This window comes from Notamacropus eugenii, chromosome Y, assembly GCF_028372415.1.
Source record: "Notamacropus eugenii isolate mMacEug1 chromosome Y, mMacEug1.pri_v2, whole genome shotgun sequence".
Taxonomy (NCBI): Eukaryota; Metazoa; Chordata; class Mammalia; order Diprotodontia; family Macropodidae; genus Notamacropus; species Notamacropus eugenii.
Genome location: NC_092880.1, coordinates 6528586 through 6547860, shown reverse-complemented (window position 1 = coordinate 6547860; position 19275 = coordinate 6528586). Strand labels below are relative to the sequence as shown.

At 34.9% G+C, this 19275-nt stretch overlaps 1 pseudogene; it reads left to right on the top strand.

Moving 5' to 3' along the window:
* Nucleotides 1–1040: 1040 nt before the first annotated feature.
* On the top strand, nt 1041–1927 carry LOC140516752 (olfactory receptor 4C15-like; annotated as a pseudogene).
* Nucleotides 1928–19275: the final 17348 nt, after the last annotated feature.

Below are 19275 nucleotides of genomic sequence, written 5' to 3'. Positions count from 1 at the left end.
CACTAGGAAATAAGAAAAACAGGTAAAGGGGTATAGAAAGCTATCTGCCCCTACAGGACAAAAGAGAAGATGGAGACAAGGGCAGAGAGGGATGATAGAAGAGAGAGCAGATTGGTCATAGGGGCAATTAGAATGCTTGGTGTTTGGGGGGGGAGGGGATAAAAGGGGAGAAAATTTGTAACCCAAAATTTTGTGAAAATGAATGTTAAAAGTTAAATAAATAAATTTAATAAAAAAAAATAAAAAAAAATAAAAAATAAAAAAAAATAATAATAATTTTCATGAAGACTCTTTCATCTCCTTTTGTCCCAATATTAGATTAAGGTATTAAGACATAAATATGGTAACAATTAGTTTGTTGTAATGTCTATCTTTATTTTAAAAAAAACAAACTTTGCAGAGATCTATTCAGTTTTCTATTAGCAGGCATCTGACAAGTTTCGTCATTAAATGTTCTTAGGATTATGTTGGATCACATGATTTGATTTGGTTTAATGTGATATATGAATACATTTCCATATGTGTGCATATGTATACATACAAATATATGTTCATACACATCTGTGTATGTATGTGTGTACTTTAAAATTGTACCCTCGTTCATTCACAGTAATATATGATAAAAATTTCTGGCAATGTGCTCATGATTTAGTCGGTAGAGAGGAGAGTAGTTGACCTATTCCTCTTAGCATTTTCAATATCTTTAAAAGCACAATGTTTCTCTACTAGTGGCTAATGCAGATCCTGGGCACTTTTTGCTACAACACAAACCTGAAACTATTCTAGGTGTAGTATAGTGTAGTGTAGTGTGTGTGTCTGTTTGTGTTTGTGTGTAATATTTAAGAACTTTACCCCTATTCTCACTGTGGCAGGCATATTCAATCCCACCTCTTCCTTGTGTCACCCAAAATGAGGAAACCTTGTATAGACTGAAAAGCTTAATCAAAAAGATCAAGAAATCCAAATCAAATACATTTCTTCTTTGTTGCCTTTTCAGGTGGCCTGTGATCACCAAATCCTTGGCCCTTAAGTCTGAAATTATGGAAAATCTAAGTTTTGTTAGTGAATTCATTCTTTTGGGACTCTCACAGACTCCTGATATTGAGAAAATAGTGTTTGTTGTCTTTTTGCTTTTGTACCTTGCAACTTTTGTAGGAAACTTGGTTATTATTTTGACAATCACCAACACCCTCTCTCCTAGGCTCTCCCATGTACTTATTCCTGGCCTTTTTCTCTGTCTTTGATGCATTGAACTCCTCTGTTTTTGACCCCAAGGTAATAGTGGACTCTTATCTATGTGGAAAACACCATTTACTTTATAGGCTGCATGACCCAGCTCTTTGCAGTACATTTCTTTGGTGGTTCTGAGATTATTGTCTTCACAATTGTGGCCTTTGACCAATATGTTGCTATTTGTAAAGCATTGCATTATGCCACTATTATGGACAAGAATCTGTGTGTTCCACTGGTTTGTATGGCCTGGGCAGGAGGTTTCTTATGTTCTTTGATTCAGGTTCCATTCATAGTCCAGTTGCCTTTCTGTTGTTCTAATGTTACTGATTACTTTATTTGTGACTTGCACCCTTTGTTTAAACTGGCCTGTACTGACATTCATAGTCTTGGTCTCAAGGTTATTACCAACAGTGGGCTCATCTGTACAATTAGTTTTGTTCTCCTGCTTATATCTTGTGGGATCATCCTACACTCATTGAGGAAATACAATACTGAGGCTCAGCACAAAGTCCTTTCAACTTGTGATTCACATATCACTTTTATATTGCTTTTTGTTCCATGCATATTTGAGTATGCACATCCTCCATCTACCTTCTCCTTTGACAAAACATTGGAAATATTTTACACTATTCTAATACTTATGCTAAATTCCCTTATCTACACGTTTAGAAATACAGAGGTAAAAATTCCATGAGGGAGCTGTGGACCAGACCTGCATTTTCTATTGCAAAATATATAATCAAAAAGAAACTTTCTCATTTGATATATATGTTTAAAAAGTTCAAATGTAATTCACTTTTACATGTTAAGATGAAAAATATCAAGTAGTAGACATATTACACTAGAAACAGGCATAAGATTAATGTATTGATTGGATTTAAAACCTTGTAATCTGATCTCTTCAAATAAGTAAGCTATTTCTATGTGTATGATTTGGCTCCATATACTTGAAGGGTATTCAAAGGGAATTGAACAGTTAAAAGTATTTATCAGGTGCCAGCTAACTATTGGATATGTTGTCAGGCAGTGGGAGGAAAAAAAGTGATAAAACTCAAAGATTTCTTGCCTTTCAGGATCAGACAACATATGTTTACATAAGCATATGCCAAAATTATCTGTATTCAAATTAATTAGAATTTGGGCAGAAGCAGGTGGTAGGATCAAGAAGTCTTTAATGTGGTATTTGAGAAAATCTCTGCAGGAAATGATCCACGATGATGTGAACCAGAAGATGAAGCATAATACTTCATGAGGTATACAGTCTTTACAAAGGGACAGATGAGGGCAGTAGAGTGTTATTCACCGAACAAGTAAAAATATAGTAAGCCTGAATTCTTGGACCATAGAGTGTGTCAAGAGTAGTAATGTTAAAATAAACAGCTAAACATAAAAGGTTACTAAACAAATTAGAAAATCAAGATTTGACGATAATTTTTACTAGGGGAATAGTTTTGACCAAACAAGGCATAGAGAAAAACCTAAGCCATAAAGTAGAAAAATTTAATTAAATAAAATTTGAGAGCTTTTGCACGAAATATCAATGACGTTAAAATTAAAGAGGAATCACATAGCAAAGAAAATATATTTGCAGCAAATTTCTCATCCAAAGGTCTCATATTCAGGATTATTAGTAAATGTATTTAGGTATCAAGAAGCTATAATAATATGTAATAAGTAGCCAACCATATGTACAGAGTTTTCAAAAGTTGAAATGCAATCTTTCAACAGCCATGTTAAAAAAAGTTTCAAGGAAGAGTAAGAGAAATTTCTATAAAAGCAGCATTGAAATAATTTCTTATACCAATTCCATTGTCAAATATATCCAGTCAATGGGCCAATTGTTATTAGGCACTTATATGCTAGGTTCTGTGCTAATCCCTGGAGATACATATAAAGGTAAAAATAAAAAGGAACCAAACAAACTTATAGAGAAATATACTGACATGAAAGACAACATGGAAATCACTGTACACAAAAAAGAAGAGGTTAAATTAGTTAATTTTTTTTCTAAAGTCCCTTAGCTAGTAAATTCTGGAGAGACTGACTGGATCCTGGTCTTTCTGATCACCAATCGAGAACTTTTGACTGATACAAGCATACATATAGATAATGCTGCTAAAGGTGAGAGTAGGAGAGATGACAAACTCATGTCATAGTTGATTTTTAAAGATCGGACAAACGAATGCAACAATGTTGATAGCTCAGGTTCTAGGTGATCAGGAGATACCAAGAGAATGCTGGAAATGTAAAATAGATGGTCAACTGCATTATGGCAATAAATAGTGGTAAGATCCCACACGAACCATCAAACTATCTATCTAGCTGCCCTCATATTTAATATTACATGAGAATCATGAAGATCCTCAAGGTCTCTGAGCTTCAGTTTCTACATTTGTTGTATAACAACCATGTTAAAGTGTAATCCTGTCTACTAATAATAAGGAAATTAATCATTTCACATTCTCAAAAATCGTAAAGATGATAAAAATGGCATTAATAAATGTTGGTAGGGTTGTGGGATGATAGGTATTGTTATCATAACTGTAAATTGATAAAAACCGTTTTGGAGAGCAAGTTGGACTTATGCAGTTACTAAAATTTCCATTACTTTTGCCACAGAGATTTCATTTCTAGTCTTATATCACAAGAAATCCATTGATTAGGAAAATGTGCTCATATGCACTAAAATATTCATAACAGCACTTCCTGTGTTACCAAAGAATTGTAAACATTTGGGGAATGGCCAAATAAATCTTTGAACATTAATATTATGGATTTTTACCATGTTTTAAGCAATGATATATGTGGTACTAAGTATATTCAAAAAATCTACATGCATGGATACAGAGTACGGTAAGCAGACCGAAGAAAACAATGTATACAATGACTACCAAAGTGTTAAAACTAAACAAAACAAAGCAAAAGATAACAAACAAAAAACAACCCACATACATATAAACACACAATCAAAAGAGAATGTAGCAAAATTATAAAGACCAGGCATACATGACCCCAAGAATATAAACCCCAACTCACCCCTTTGTGGAGACAGTGGGGCAACCAAGAGGTTTTGACTAATATATAGGTTTTCCGATTTCTTCTGTTGATTAGTTATGCTGATTTCCTCCCTCTCCCTCCCCCTCCCCTTCTCCTTTCCCCTCCCCTTCCCTTCCCCTTGTTCCTGTCCCTGCCCCCCTCCCTCTCCTGCCCCTCTCCCTCTCCTCTCCCTTATTTTCCTTTCCTCTCCCCTCCTCTCCTCTCTCTCCTGTTCTCTCCTATCCTATCCTCTGTTCCCTCCTCCTCTCTTCCCGTCTCTCCCTTCCCAGATTCATTGACGGATATTCTGGGTCTGTCAATGAAGTAACAGCTTAGCTAAGGCAAAATAACCTAATCTCAAGGGTCCAGTGATGCGATGCTGGTGGTGATTTTTTGTTTTTCCTTTTTTTTCACTCCATAACTACCCAAAGGAAGTGACAGCCTAGATTTGGCATATGACTCACAGTTTGTTGACCTGTAGATTAGGTTTCTGGTTCTTCACTTCTGGTTTCTTTCCTTTTTGAGATTTCTCCTCTCTTGAGGTCTTCCGTCCTGTTTTGAGTCATTCAGTCATATCTGACTCCTCACAACCCCATTTTTGAGTGTTTTCTTGAAAAATATATTGGAATGATTTGTTATTTCATTCTCCAATGGAGTAAGGTAAACAGACGTTAAGTCACTTGCTTAACTTGCTTAAGTTCAACGGTTAGTCAGTTTCTGAGGCTGGATTTAAACTCAGGTCTTCCTGATTCTAGGACCAGTGCATTCAGTGGGTCATCTAGCTGCCTCCTCTCTTGTCCTAACCCATCATTAACTGACATCTTCAACTTCCAAGGAAGACTCTTTCAAGCCATACCTTTGCATGCTTTTGCCATCAGTGCTGCTGGTCTCTTGAAATTCCTAAAAACAGTAAGGTTGCACCTTGAGCTAATGCCTTGAAAAGTCTAATTACCTCCCTCCCCCAAAAGACCTCTCTCACCACTGATACTCGGCCTACATCACTTCCTTAATTTCTACCCCCTCACTCCCTATTTCCATCATTCGGGACATCTGATAATAGAAATGCAAACTGTGTTTCCCATATGCTTATCCCTGCCTTCCTTCACTCCAATCCCTCTCAAGATAAGCCCCCAAATGACCCATTATAGATCTACTCACTTATTCCACTGTGATTTGTAGAATGCCTGTTTAACAATGAAAAGCTTAACTGGAATGCTTTATTTTCCACTCCTTCCACTTTCTGGCAGTTATTCTTCTGGCACTATAAGTTCAAAAGCATTTCTATGGCATGAATAATTTTTAAATTATAAAATGTAATGTGTAGATATTGCTGCTTGACTTTCATTTCAAAGAAGACCAATAACATCACAAGCTGATATCTTGACTCAGTTCTCATATCTGCAATAGAAAGCAATATTGAACATAAGGTGAGGAAATGATAGATATCTTTCTTCTAAGATCTCCCTCCTCTCACTTATTTTCCTCCATATTTTACTTCTTCTGCACAATATTCAGGTCTCGCCTCATATCACTTCTTTTCTTCCTTCACATCTCTTCACTCATCTCCATGACCATTTCCATCATTAATTTACTCTATGTATTTTGGGGAGTAGTTCCAACTTGTCACTTAATTGGTGCAGGGAACTCTTTAGGAGTTTGTCTATTATTTGAATTTTAGTCGCAGAGTTGTGTGTAGAGCTGAATAGTAAAGAAAACTTGCCAATGTTACATTATCAATTTGTGTCAGAAATGAGACTTCATGTCAGGGCTTCCCAATGGGCAAATGTAAACAAAGCAAATAGGCTGACTGTTGAAATGATTTCCTGTAGATTAATAGGGGGAAATCAAGTGCAAAGATAAGTTGTAGAGAGCCTTGAATGCTAGGATAAAGAGTTTGGACTGTTTTAAATAGATAGGGTGGAGTCACTGAAACTATTTGTCCAGTGAAAAAATACGTGACAGGAGCAGTTTTTAAGGAAAATTAAACAAGAATCGCAGATATAATATACTTTTGATTATGAATACATAAAATCATTATTTTTTATTTCCCTTAATTTAGGGTAATTACTTTATTTAGAGAGGAACACTTGTTTTAATGATTTTGTTTCATGCATTTATGTTTTGAGAGATAGGTGAGCAGGAATCATTCTCATTTTTCATAAAGATGAGAAAAGTGATGTACAAACATGTTAAGTGAAATGACCAATGAGTCTGCTGCAGGAAGCAGATTTCTCCTATTTTCTAAGATTGAAAATACTTTTTCCCAATATTCTACATTGTTGTAAGATAGAGCAATATTGGTCGTTGCGATTCAGATGAAAATTAAGCAGAGGAAATCATGTTTGTTAAATTTCTCTTTTTTCTGTTACTTTTTTTTACATAGTTGGTACTCATGGGCATTTTCAACAACTGATAGATCACTCAGAAGGTAGAATTTTTTACATTTAATTGATGACTGATGAAATGTGGAAGGTGGGGGTATCAAAATGAGGAAAGACATCCATGTATTAATTTAATTTTGTATTAAAAAGAAAGGGAATATGTTCATTTTGCAAAATGTAGCATTTTATTCTATGAAATGAAGACATTAAAAAATGAAGTGTTTCCAGATCTCTATTTTGATCCTAGAATGGAGAGGGCACAGAGCCAGGGGAGATAAAGAGGGAGAAAAACATCGGAGCAGAGATAAAGGACTGAGAGAAAGTCATGGAAATACTCTTATCAAGAGCAGTTCATCCTCTCTCAAACACAGTGTCCAAATTTCTTCCAGAAGACTTTTTAAAACATAAAAATGACTTAGTTTCTAATTTTCCAAGTGAAAGAAACTGATTTCTCTCCCTCATTAAAAAAAAATTGGTCGCAACCCAAACAAATATAAAGTCAGTTCTGTCAGTCCAATTATTACTTTTAAATCTATCTACCTATCTGATTGATTTTCTTTTTATTTATTGTCGACTTTTATTTTAATGTCTTATTTCCCAACCAGAGTTTTAACTTACATCTAGACATAGTGTAATATATTGTTCTTTGCTCCTTTGTTAATTTATTTTCCATATACTTTACTAAAGTAATTCATAGAATGTCGGAACTAAATGGAAACTGGAGTCATCAGATTCTGGTTGTTCATTTATGAAATTCAGGGAAAGATTTAGAGCTATGAGGTCAATGAGTTCATAGGTAATTAATAATAAACCTGAAGAAGGCTAGTTACCAGGATTCCTAACTCGAAGTCCAGCTTTCTTTCCACCAAACTACATAGCACTACTAAATGTTTAACGCTTGAAATTTGATGAATTAATCAAGTAGACTTCATTTTCTTTACCTTTTCTAGACTACTAAAGTATAGGAAAAATATATCAGTGATCAGAGAGGGCGATTCTTATACATCATATATAATGTTTTCATTTTCCATTGTTGGTGCTTCTGTCATGGGGAGAATCCTGTGAGGTATGCACAACTATGTGATCTAAAGTGACAAGTCTCAGGAAATATGGGTTCCAAGAAATCAATGGGATTATCTTCAAATCTTTCCCCTGTTCTGTTTCCTCTCTATTGAATCCCTAATTCATTTCATTACATAAAGATTTCCCTTTTTATGAAGTCCTATAGTACTCATGGACTTAATTCTTCACACTATTCTCAAAGATACTCTCTTTTGTATTGTTCTCTCTTATTTTATGTCTTAAATTTCTTAAGTTATCCCAAGATTACATTATCTTCATAGGCTGCTGTATAGCACTCAATATACTGTAAGACTGATATCAGTCTATTATGGTAGGGAAACAAAAAATATCATCTGAGGTTGAGATATAGACCTTCTAGGGCTCGGGAGTAGTCAGCTCTTTTCCATTCTCAATGAGAAAAGAAAATATGATGTATTTTCTTCCGTTCTGGGTGCCAATAATTGTTCAATATATCCATAAACTAAAAAGTATTCAGAGGAGTACAAATAGTACATGAAAAGGGTTGGGATTCATAAATTAAGGATTAATTGAAGGAACTGAGAAGACCCAAATGTAAAAACAAAGCAACAACAACAACACTGACTTCAAGGTATTATAATGATAGTCACTTAGGAAATTAATTATATTTTCATTTTGTTCTTAGATGGTAGAACTAGGTTAAATGGGTAGAAGCCTCAGCGAGATAAATTTAGCATTAATTCCAGGAAAAAAGAAAGGAAAACATGAATGAACAAAAAACATACTTTCTAATGATTGCAGCTCTCCAAACCTTGAATGAGATGGCTCAGGAATTAATAGATTTCCTCTCATTGTCTGTAAGGAGGAGGGAAGGGGTCATTTATTATGTTGTGGCAGGAATTATTTTGAGGGTAGAGATAAGAATTTTTGTCAAATAAAGTTGTTTCCAACTTTGAAATTCTGTAATCCCATTTATTGTCTTCCCTTATACATAATAAAGACATTGGGAAAAGAGAGAAAGGGACTAGCTGACTACATAATTTGATTTCAGAGTATACAGAAAGGTTTTGGTTTATGGATCACATAGTTACTCGTCATTGAGGTTCTGAAAGTTCAGTCAAAAGCCATACTGAATTATTTCAAATTCCATCCTTTGCGCAAACTGATTGCAATAAGTATATATGAAAATAATTGCACATTTACTTTAAAAAAATTATTTATTTATTTATTTTTATTTTACAACATTCACTTCCGCAAGATTTCGAGTTTCAAATTCTCTCCTCATCTCTCCCCTCCACTGACCCCAACACATCATCCGTTCTGACAACCCTTCCCCCATCTGCCATCAGTTCTATCACACCCCTCCCTTCTCTCATCCCTTCCCCCTCTATTTCCTTGCACGGCAAGAAAGATTTCTACACCCCAAAGCTTGTATGTCTTATTTCCCAGTTGCATGTAAAAACAATTTTTAACATTAATTTTTAAAACTTTGAGTTGCAAGTTCTCTTCCTTCCTCATTTCCCACCAATCCCCTCTCAGAAGACAAGCAATTCTATCTAAGTTAAACATGTGTAGTGGTGAAAAATATTTCCAAAACAGTCATGTGATGAAAGAATAACTATATTTTCCTCCTTCCTATCATAACCCCTTGCCCCATTTATTTTCTTTTCTTTTGATCCTGCCTCTTCTAAAAAGTGTTTACTTCTAATTAGCCCTCCTCCCATTTGCCCTCCTTTCTATCACCCTCCAACTTACCTGTAGCGTAAGAAAGATCTTCACACCAAACTGAGTGCGCAAACTATTTCTCTCCTTAAGCCAAATCCAGTGAAAGTAAGGTTCACTCTTTCCCTCTCACCTCCAATTTCTTCCCCTCCATTCATAAAGCTTTGTCTTGCCCTTTTATATGAGAGATAATTTACCCCATTCTATTATTCCCTGTCTCCTTCTCCTTCTCTCTTATTATTTCTCTTTCATATTTACTTTGTCATGCTTCTCTTTATTCTTGTGTTTGAAAGTCAAATTTTGTATTCAGCTCTGGTCTTTTCATCAAGACAACTTGAAAGTCCTCTATTTCATTTAATGACCCTTTTTCCCCTGAAGTACTATCCTCAGGTTGGCTGGGTAGATGATTATTGGTTTTGATCCTACCTGTTTGACCTCTGGAATATCATATCCCAATACTTTCTCTCCCTTAGCTTAGAAACTACTAAATCATGTGTTATTGTGCTTCTGTTTCCACAATATTTGAATTGTTTTTTTTTCTGGCTGCTTGGAACATTTTCTCAACCTGGGAACTCTGGAATTTGGCTACAATATTCCTAGGTGTCTTCCTTTTGGGATCTCTTTCAGGAGGCAATAAGTGGATTCTTGCAATATATATATTTGACCCTCTGGTTCTAGAATATCAGGGTAGTTGTTTTATGGAAAATTTCTTGAGAAATGATGTCTAGGCTCTTTTTTTGATCATGGTTTTTATATAGTTTAATAATTTTTAAATTGTCTCTCCTGCATCCATTTTTTCGAAGGTCAGTTGTTTTCCATGGCAATGTTTCCCATTGTCTGCTCTTGCCTTCATTCCTTTGGTTTTCTTTCATAATTTTTTCATTTTTCAGAAATTTATTACATTCCATCTACTCCATTCGAATCTTTAACAATTTTTTTTTCTTCTGAGAGTTTTGAATTTCCTTTTCCACCTGGAAAATTTTGCTCTTTAAGGCATTCTTCTCCTCATTGGCTTTTTGGATCTCTTTGGCCATTTGGGTTAGTCTATTTTTAAGGTGTTATTTTCATCAGGATTTTTGGATCCCCTTCTGCAATCAGTTGACTTGGTTTTGATGATTTTCTTGCATCATTCTCATTTCACTTCTCAATTTTTCCTCTATTTCTCTTACTTGATTTTCAAAATTCTTTTTGACCTCTTCCATGGCCTGAGAACAATTCATATTTTTCTTGGAGACTTAAAATGTAGGGGCTTTGACTTTGTTGTCTTCTGTTTGTATATTTTAGTATTCCTTGTCACCAAAGTACGACTCCATAATTTCAATTTTTTTCCAGTTTTGGCTCATTTCCTCAGCCATTTACTTGACTTTTGAGTTCTTTTTCAAGGTAGCTCTCTGCTTCCAGTGGGGTGGGTGGGTGTAATGTCAGCTGCTTGATCCCTCCTCAGTTTGTGAGCCCAGAGTTCCATAAAAAGCAACTGGTACTGCCTCTGATGCTGCTGTGGCTACAGTGGGTTCCTGCATCCCCTTGGTTGTGCTGGGGCAGGGGTCGGTTCACTCTACTCACACAAGTCCCACAGATTTTTTCCACTGACCTTCCAATTTGTTCTCCATGTTTTGGGGTTGTGAAGTCTCCAAACTTCCACAGGTGTGAGGAATTCAGTCCCTTCGAGGCCTGTTCAAGTCCTGTCTGTGTTGGTGGGGCACAAGCTGGACTACTCTCTGCTCCAAAGCAGTACAACAGATGCTTCCCACTGACCTTCTAGGCTGTCTTGGGCTAGACATTTGTTTCTCACTGTCATTCTGTGAGTTTTGCAGTTCCAGAATTTATTTAGCATAAATTTGTACAGGTATTTAGCTGGGCTTATGGGAAGAGCTCTAGCAAGTCTCTGATTCTACTCCAAAATCTTGGTTTGACCCCTATATTTCCTTGTGAAAGCAGAAATGACTATATGTGTATGTATATATGTATAGTTTTATGTATTTTAATTTTTATTCTGCATGTAACCTTATAGAATGGAAGTTCTATGTGGAGAAGAATGATTTCATTTGGTCTATGTTTCTCATTTTACCTTAAATAACTCAAAAATTTGAATATATTTTTGATGGAAGCCTATATCCTGCAAGATAAAATTCAGACAATTTGGGGAGGAATGATGATCACTTCTAGAAAGTACAGCTATCACCTATTTAGATGGATTTCATCACTGTCTTTTATAGACTATCTTATTTAAAAGATAATTATTCAGAAAACTAAGAGTTGAACTAAGTGCCAGTAAAATATATTAAGTAAAATTCAAATCAAACTAATTTAAAAACAGAGCAACGACACATATGAAGTGTCCTTAAAATTGATCTGAGCACCTGAAAAAAACTGTTTGGTTGTATTCTTGAGGAAAAACATCTAAAAAGTTAGGCATAGATAGTATATGAATAGCTAAGTTATTGAATGAACTAGGTGATTTCTACCTGGAGAGAGTTCATGAAGGATAAGTTTACAGGGATTTGTACTTGAACTTATCCTATTCCATCATATCTTTAATGACTTCAGTGAAGATTTGTATGGTATGATCATACCATCTGAAAATAGGGTGAACCTAGAAATTAGAGTTAAGACAATGGCTTACATTTTGGCAAGCTAAAATAGTGAGTTCTAATAGATACATTTTGGAGGGAGTATAAGTACAATTTCTATTTAATTTCAACAAATCCATTCTCACAATACTAGGTACATTTGTTTTGCTTGACATAAGTTAATGTGAGGGAAAAAATAGATCTGCTTTTGCAATCCATGTCTGATGATTATTTTCAAAGGCAATCAATTTATTTCTCTCTTGGTCTCAGTTAATTAATGTTAAATCAACAGTTTGGATTAGGTGACTGCTAACATTTCTCGTTGCTCTAAATCCAATTTTCTCTTTTTTTCTGGGAGATTAAGAGCTAGCTACAAGAATGAAGGCAAAAATGAGAGAACAGTATTACAAAGATGCGACTTATTAATAAGCAAAGGCTCGAAAAAATGTAGTAATATGGGCTATGCTATATAAAGACATAATTAAAATAAAAGAAGCATGTAAATGTTTAGTTTGAGAAGAGAACACATAAGGAGGGTACAAAACCTGACCATTAACTAATGATGGTTGAAAGATTGTCATATGGAAGACACAAATTTTATTCCTTATTTTCACATCTGCTTTGTCTCTGTATGCAACTGTGAATAACGGGTGTAAGTTACCAAGAATTAGACTCAATGGACATGAAAACTTTCTGACTAGAGCCACCCTTTTCCTCAATAATCTTTACTTTAAGCAGCATGGCACATTGATAGGGATACTGTAAAAGACTTTGCTTTTTGATTATGGGTAAAGGTCTATGATAGGGGTGCGGAACCTGCAGACCTGAGGTCACATGTGGTTGCCACTTTTTGACTGGGTTCAAGTTTTATAGAACAAAATCTTTTATAGGACAAAAGATAGGTTTTTTACACCTCATTACCTGTATTTCTTATTCCCCAGTTGCATACAAAAACAATTCTCAGCATTTGTTCCTAAAAGTTTGAGTTCCAACTTTTCTCTCTTCCTCCCTCCCCATCCATCCGCATTGAGAAGGTGAGCAATTCAATATAGGCTATACATTTGTAGCTATGCAAAAGAATTCCATAATAGTCATGTTGTGATAGAATAACTGTATTTCCCTCCATCCTATCCTGACCCCCATTTATTCTATTCTCTCTTTTGACCTTGTCCCTCCCTAAAAGAGTTTACTTCTAATTACTCCCTCCTCCCATTTGCCCTCCCTTCTGTCATCCCTCACCCCACTTTTCCCCTTCTCCCCTACTTTGCTGTGATGTATACCCTTTTCTTGACAAAGGATTCAAAAGTCAAGTAACTGGCTGGGAAAAATGTCCAAAAAAGGGAGAAAAAAATAAGAGTACAGTAGGCTACTTTCTTTGGGAGTAGGTATTTTCTTCCACCTTTCAGGTGAGGAAGAACAATGCATGTCATCAGAAGAAGACTTGAAAGTCAAAGCTTCTGCATCCAAAACCTTGGAAATGATAATGGTCAAAGGCCATGGAAGAGTGGAAAAAGGAATTTTGAAAATCAAATAAGAGAGGTGGAGGAAAAACTGGGAAGAGAAACGAGAGCAAAGCAAGAAAATCATGAAAATAGAGTCAACAACTTGATAAAGGAGACTCAAGAAATGCTGAAGAAAATAACACCTATAAAAAGGGTAACTCAATTGGCAAAAGAGATCAAAAGAGAAAATAGAATAAATGCTGGGTAGGAGAGGATGGAGGGAAATATATTTAGTCTTACACAGCATGGCTATTATGGAAGTCTTTTGCAAAACACATATATAACATATATTAATTTGCTTGCCATCTCAGTGGGGATGAGTGGGGAAGGAGAATGGGAGAGAAGTTGAATCTTAAAGTCTTAGGAACAAATGTTGAGAACTGTTTTTTCATACAACTGGGAAATAAGAAATACAAGTAATGGGGTATAGAAATCTATCTTGCCCTACAAGAAAAGAGACAAGATGGAAATAAGGGAAGGGAAGGATGTGATAGAAAGGAGGGCAGATTGGGGAAAGGTTTAAACTGAATGCATGGCGTTTTTGGGTGGGGAGGGGGGAGAGATGGGAAGAAAATTTGAAACTCAAATTTTGTGGAAATGAAAGTTGAAAACTAAAAATAAATAAATAAAAACTGAAAAAAAGAAAAGAGAGAAGTCCATTTTGTTTGGATCACGGAGAAATGAAGGGGTAGTAATGCCCAAAAATGTTAGAAGACTAGGTGAGAACTACGTTGTGTGGGATTTTACAAGTTAGGATGGTGCTAAAACACTCAATCTGGAAAGAATCCATCCATCAGCAATGTTTTCTTACTCACCCACTTTGAGCAAAGTACAATTCTTTGCTTAAAAGGAGATGCAAGGTTATGCAAGTCAAAGTTTCATATGTAAAATAGCTTATTGTACCGGAGGTAAATAAGAAATAGAAAACAGCTAGTCATTCCACCTGAACGTTCAAGGAAAATTTAAAAGAGAAAAACCAAAAATTATATAGTCATGAAGGAAAATTTTATACACAATCATTTTTTCCTCTATCAAGAATGAAGCAGCACACGTCAAAGTTCTTTGGAAGGTATAGCTTCTAGTTTACTCCTGTATGATTCTATCTTTTACAAATCACATTTTTAGATAAATTACTAAATTTGTGTGAACCAGGATTTTCTTTCTGTCAAATGAGAAGACTAGGCTATATGATCTCTAAAATCTCATCCTACTCTAACGTTCTATGATCCTTGGGTGGTAACAAAGACTATTATGTTTGTAGCCACAGGTCAATGACAAGGACAATAGCATTGAAGAGGATGACGGGAAATTTTTCACATTCATGTTAGGAGAGGTGGTATTCCACTCATTGCCTCCAAATTTTTGAGGGGGTGAACCGGGACCTAGAACTTTCATTCTTAAAGTTTTTGTATTCCTTTTATAGTTTGGTGAAATCTACTGATGATGTTTCTGAATAACACATAAATAAAAGCACAGAGAATTAAAAGGAGACCAGTTACATTGGAATAATTACAACATAAGTTGAGAAATCAATGATCCCCAGGTTCAGAAATCTGATCAGAAATATTTTGGGTACTAAGGTGATGAGATGCTAGCATTGGCAACTTTCCACCACGATCAGCTTTATTTTCCTGTTCTTATGAAACAATAATGTGAAATGACTTTTCACTGTCAAGAAAGAGAGGGAAAATGAATAAAATGCCACATCTCATATTTCCCAAAATCGTCATAGCTTTGTGCTGGGGCAGACTCACACTAACTGGCTATAGATATTTCCTCTTGTCCTGGCTATCATCAGATGAACTTGGGATATCAACACTCCAATGAAAGAGTACTCATTTCCTTGGAGGTTCAGATACAGTCTTCTGGGATCATAGACTTTGATACCCGTGATATAAAGAAAGTTTGGAGAACAATATTGGCATATTTTTAGGAGGCCGCAGAACTTATGAAGGAGGATTGGACTAAGTACATGCTTCAACCCAAGTTGCTTCTTTGTCCTTGTAAAATTCTGAGAATTGGAAGGCAAGAAGTTCCTGATTATTTTACTGTCAAAGGTAGGAATCTCTTAAGGTGTCCCTATTGAGGAGTCTAGAAAACAATCCATAGCCTTATCATTTCCTTTTGTTGAAAGTGGGATATTTATAACAGGACAATTACAATATACCATTCAGGGAACCCCAATAATTTATCCCTTAAGCAATACAAAGTCAGGGAGAGGGAAATACTGGACATAAACATATGAATTATCTGAAGGGATTGTTCTCAGTTTAGTGGACAACATGAATTTTGCATATGAACTCACATATTTTATGACTCCCATCTTTGTAGATCCCTAAAACGAGGAAGAAAAAAGCTCTTCTTTCCTTAGTTTTTTATTTGAAAGCTTTTTATCAATTTTTTGATAACTATAATTCAATATATTTGGCTTTCTTTCTAGTTTCAATGCAGTTAAAATCATAATTCTGTAAATAGATACAAATACTTAAAAAAGACTCTCATATCTCTGCCTCTCTTTATCTGTCTGTCTGTCTGTCTCTGTTTTTGTCTCCTAGAAAAGTAATACCACCTCGACTTATAAGCTAGAGAGACACAAAATGAATTAGTAACTTATTTTATTTTCCTTGGAGAAAGAGACAGTCCTAGAGCTCATGTTTTTATAGTGAAGATCGAGAAATATCACAATTAAGTAAATATCACAACTAAGAAATTTTTTTTTACAAAAAGCTTCGTATTCTGATTATTGAAGTACAACATAGAGAAAGAGCAAATGAAGAGAGGAGGGAAAGGACTTAGAGAAGGACACTGTGAGGAGAAAAGGAGGTTGTCATTGCAACCAGTAATCCCATTCCCAGCCACTCTGTTCAATCATTCTCCTCCTTCTTCTTTTTCTCCTTGTTTTTCATTCTCATTATTTTTACTATTATTGCTGTTATTGACATTATTGCTGCTATTGTTTTTGTTATTTTGCTAAGATTGAGGTGTGTAATTCTCCCAATTCACAATATTAAATGGTTCTATTCCAGTAAATCCTAGGTTGGCCTGAGTGATATATAATCTGCATCATTTGGCAAAGCATTAGAAAGCAAGGGCACAAGTAAAGCAACAGAAATAGCCCATTTTTCTCCTGTTAGGAACGTAAAGTAATGAAGTCACAATGATGCAAGTATGGGGAACCACTGCTCCAATGCACTGTAACAGAACACATGGGATTGAAGTCTGGTAAGGAGATGCTAACCTCAGGAGAGTAGTGGCAGCCCTGCAATGCAAAGCTTCGGTTCCATGAGAGTTTGCACATATCCTTGGTCATCTATCCTTTGAAAATCATAGTCTGATTCTCCTTTGTGCAGACATGTGTCCATAGAAATCTTAAGATTTTTTTTTCCTTGGACATTATTCAACGTCCTTCTAGATGAAATTGTTGTTTTTTCTTGGAAAACCTCTTAAGGAGCTATGCAATTCATGTGATGCAAGAGATTAACTATATACCTCAAATATTTCCTGGCTGGGTCACTTTCAATTAACCCTCAGCCTGTACTTTCGTGATTGCCACCACAATTTTGTTCTTTTTCTATAACCTTACCTGGTTGTTGCTAACAGCAATTGTTGGTTTTCTATAATTGTATAACATTTATAGGTTGAAACTTATACATAATCAAAGAAAGGAAAGAAAAAAGGAAGGAAGAGAAAGGAAGAAGGAAAGAAAGATACAGATACAGAGAGAAAAAGGAGGAAGAACGGAAAGAAGAAAGGATACAAACAAGGAAGGGAGGGAGGGAGAAAGAAGATAAGATTGGAAGGGTAAGAAAGGGAAGAGGGAAGGGAAGGAGAAGAAAACTAGAAAATAATGGTTCCTAACAACTGAAGTTATTCAAACTTGGAATGGAAAACAAAGTTTGCCTCTCCTCTTAGTACGTAAAATAGATCCTTATTCTTTTTCTATAGTCATATTTGGAAATAGACTTAATAGTGATGTTTTTAGTTCAAAAGATACAGAGAGTTTAATAATTTTTTGGACATAATCCCAGATTGCCCTCCAAGATTGTTAGGGTAATTCACAATTCCACCAACAAAGAATTGATGTCCCAGTTTTTCCACATCCCCTGCAATATTTGTCACTTTCCCCTTCAGTCATTTAAACTAATTTAGTAGGTGTCAGATGAAATCTCAAGGTTGATTTAATTCGAGTTTCTCCATTGAATAATTATTTAGTACTTTTTCTATCTAATTATTTATCTTTGGAAAACTGCTTATTCACATCCTTTGACCATTTATCCATCGTATTTACTGATGGTTTTACTTGGAAGACACTATTGTGAACTGGAAAGAAGGTTGAATTTAGAGTCAAAGTTGACAAACATGAATCTTGACTTTTTCACTTACTACTCATGTAAGCTTTGGAAAATCACCGAAAATTTCTTTCTACTCAGTTTCCTTATATGTAAAATGAGGGATTTGAAACAGAAATTGACTTGGTCAGATATGCATATAGACATATGACGGATTCTTCCCCCTCTTAGTAAAAAGGAAACTCCTTGTCAACATAAACTATTAGTATTATTCTCTTGCCTTTTGGTTAAAATGAACAACGCTTTTCTCAAAAATTACTTATAGTAGCTTCTTGGAATGTAACTAATGAGATTGACTTGAATACTTGGACAGAATACATGAAATGTATTTTTAATGGCTGATTTGTAATGATTCTCAAAAAAAGTATTAATCAATAGGAGCCAATGAATTTGAGTAAGAATAGTTTACATATGACTAACATTATGTGCTTTTTAATATGGTAGTTAAAGTGATATAAGAACAGAATGACAATGATGATACATTTATGAATTAAATTACGCGTGAACAGATGTTATATATATGTATATATATATCCATCACATTTGCTACACATGCATATATATACATATGTATATATACACATACATACATATTAATATGCACACATATGTATATTGAAATATTTGCTGAATTACAGATGATATATTTTCAAAATGAGGATTTTGGAAATCACACTGTGCTGTGACCTTATCAGCCCACATCTAGAGATTGTGCCCAGTTCAATGTGCTTATTATAAAAAGGTGTTTACAAGCAGTAAAATCTCCATAGACTGACAATGAGGAAGGTGAGTATACTGCATGTTATACGATATTTAGTGGTTTAAATGACTAGAAAAAATTTTCATTAAAATAAAATGTTTATGGAGGACATGACAGCTTTTCGAAATTTTTGAAAAAATGCCATAGGGAAACAGAAACTCGCCCACTTTTACTTGAGATCAAAATTATAAACAGTTGTTATATGTTATAAATATATATATATATATACATTATAGATATAGATATATAGAGAGAGATAGATATATGTCTGATGGAAGGGAAAATTTCTTATCAATTAAATCTATGAAATTTTGTAATAACATAATAAAATAAGACTAAGTACAGCAGAACAATGGGAAATAAGCAAGGAGAATGTCAGTTTTCAGAAAATAATAACTTCAATAAGTTAGCAATTCATATTTTATCCTTTTATTGCAAAAGAAACTTATTCTTCCATAAGCAACCTCACAATGTGGGGGGGGATCAAAATAAATAATGGGAATTGTATTTTCTTTTTAATATTCCATATATGATTTTTACAGGTACAGGTAACACTGAAATCCTTGAGAACAGAAAATGATTCAGTAAGACACAGAGTCGCTCGGTCTGTTTTCCTAATTCACCTCTCTTCTGTTTAGGTAATGATTAGTTCTCACATATTTCCTTCCCATTTTCATTGAA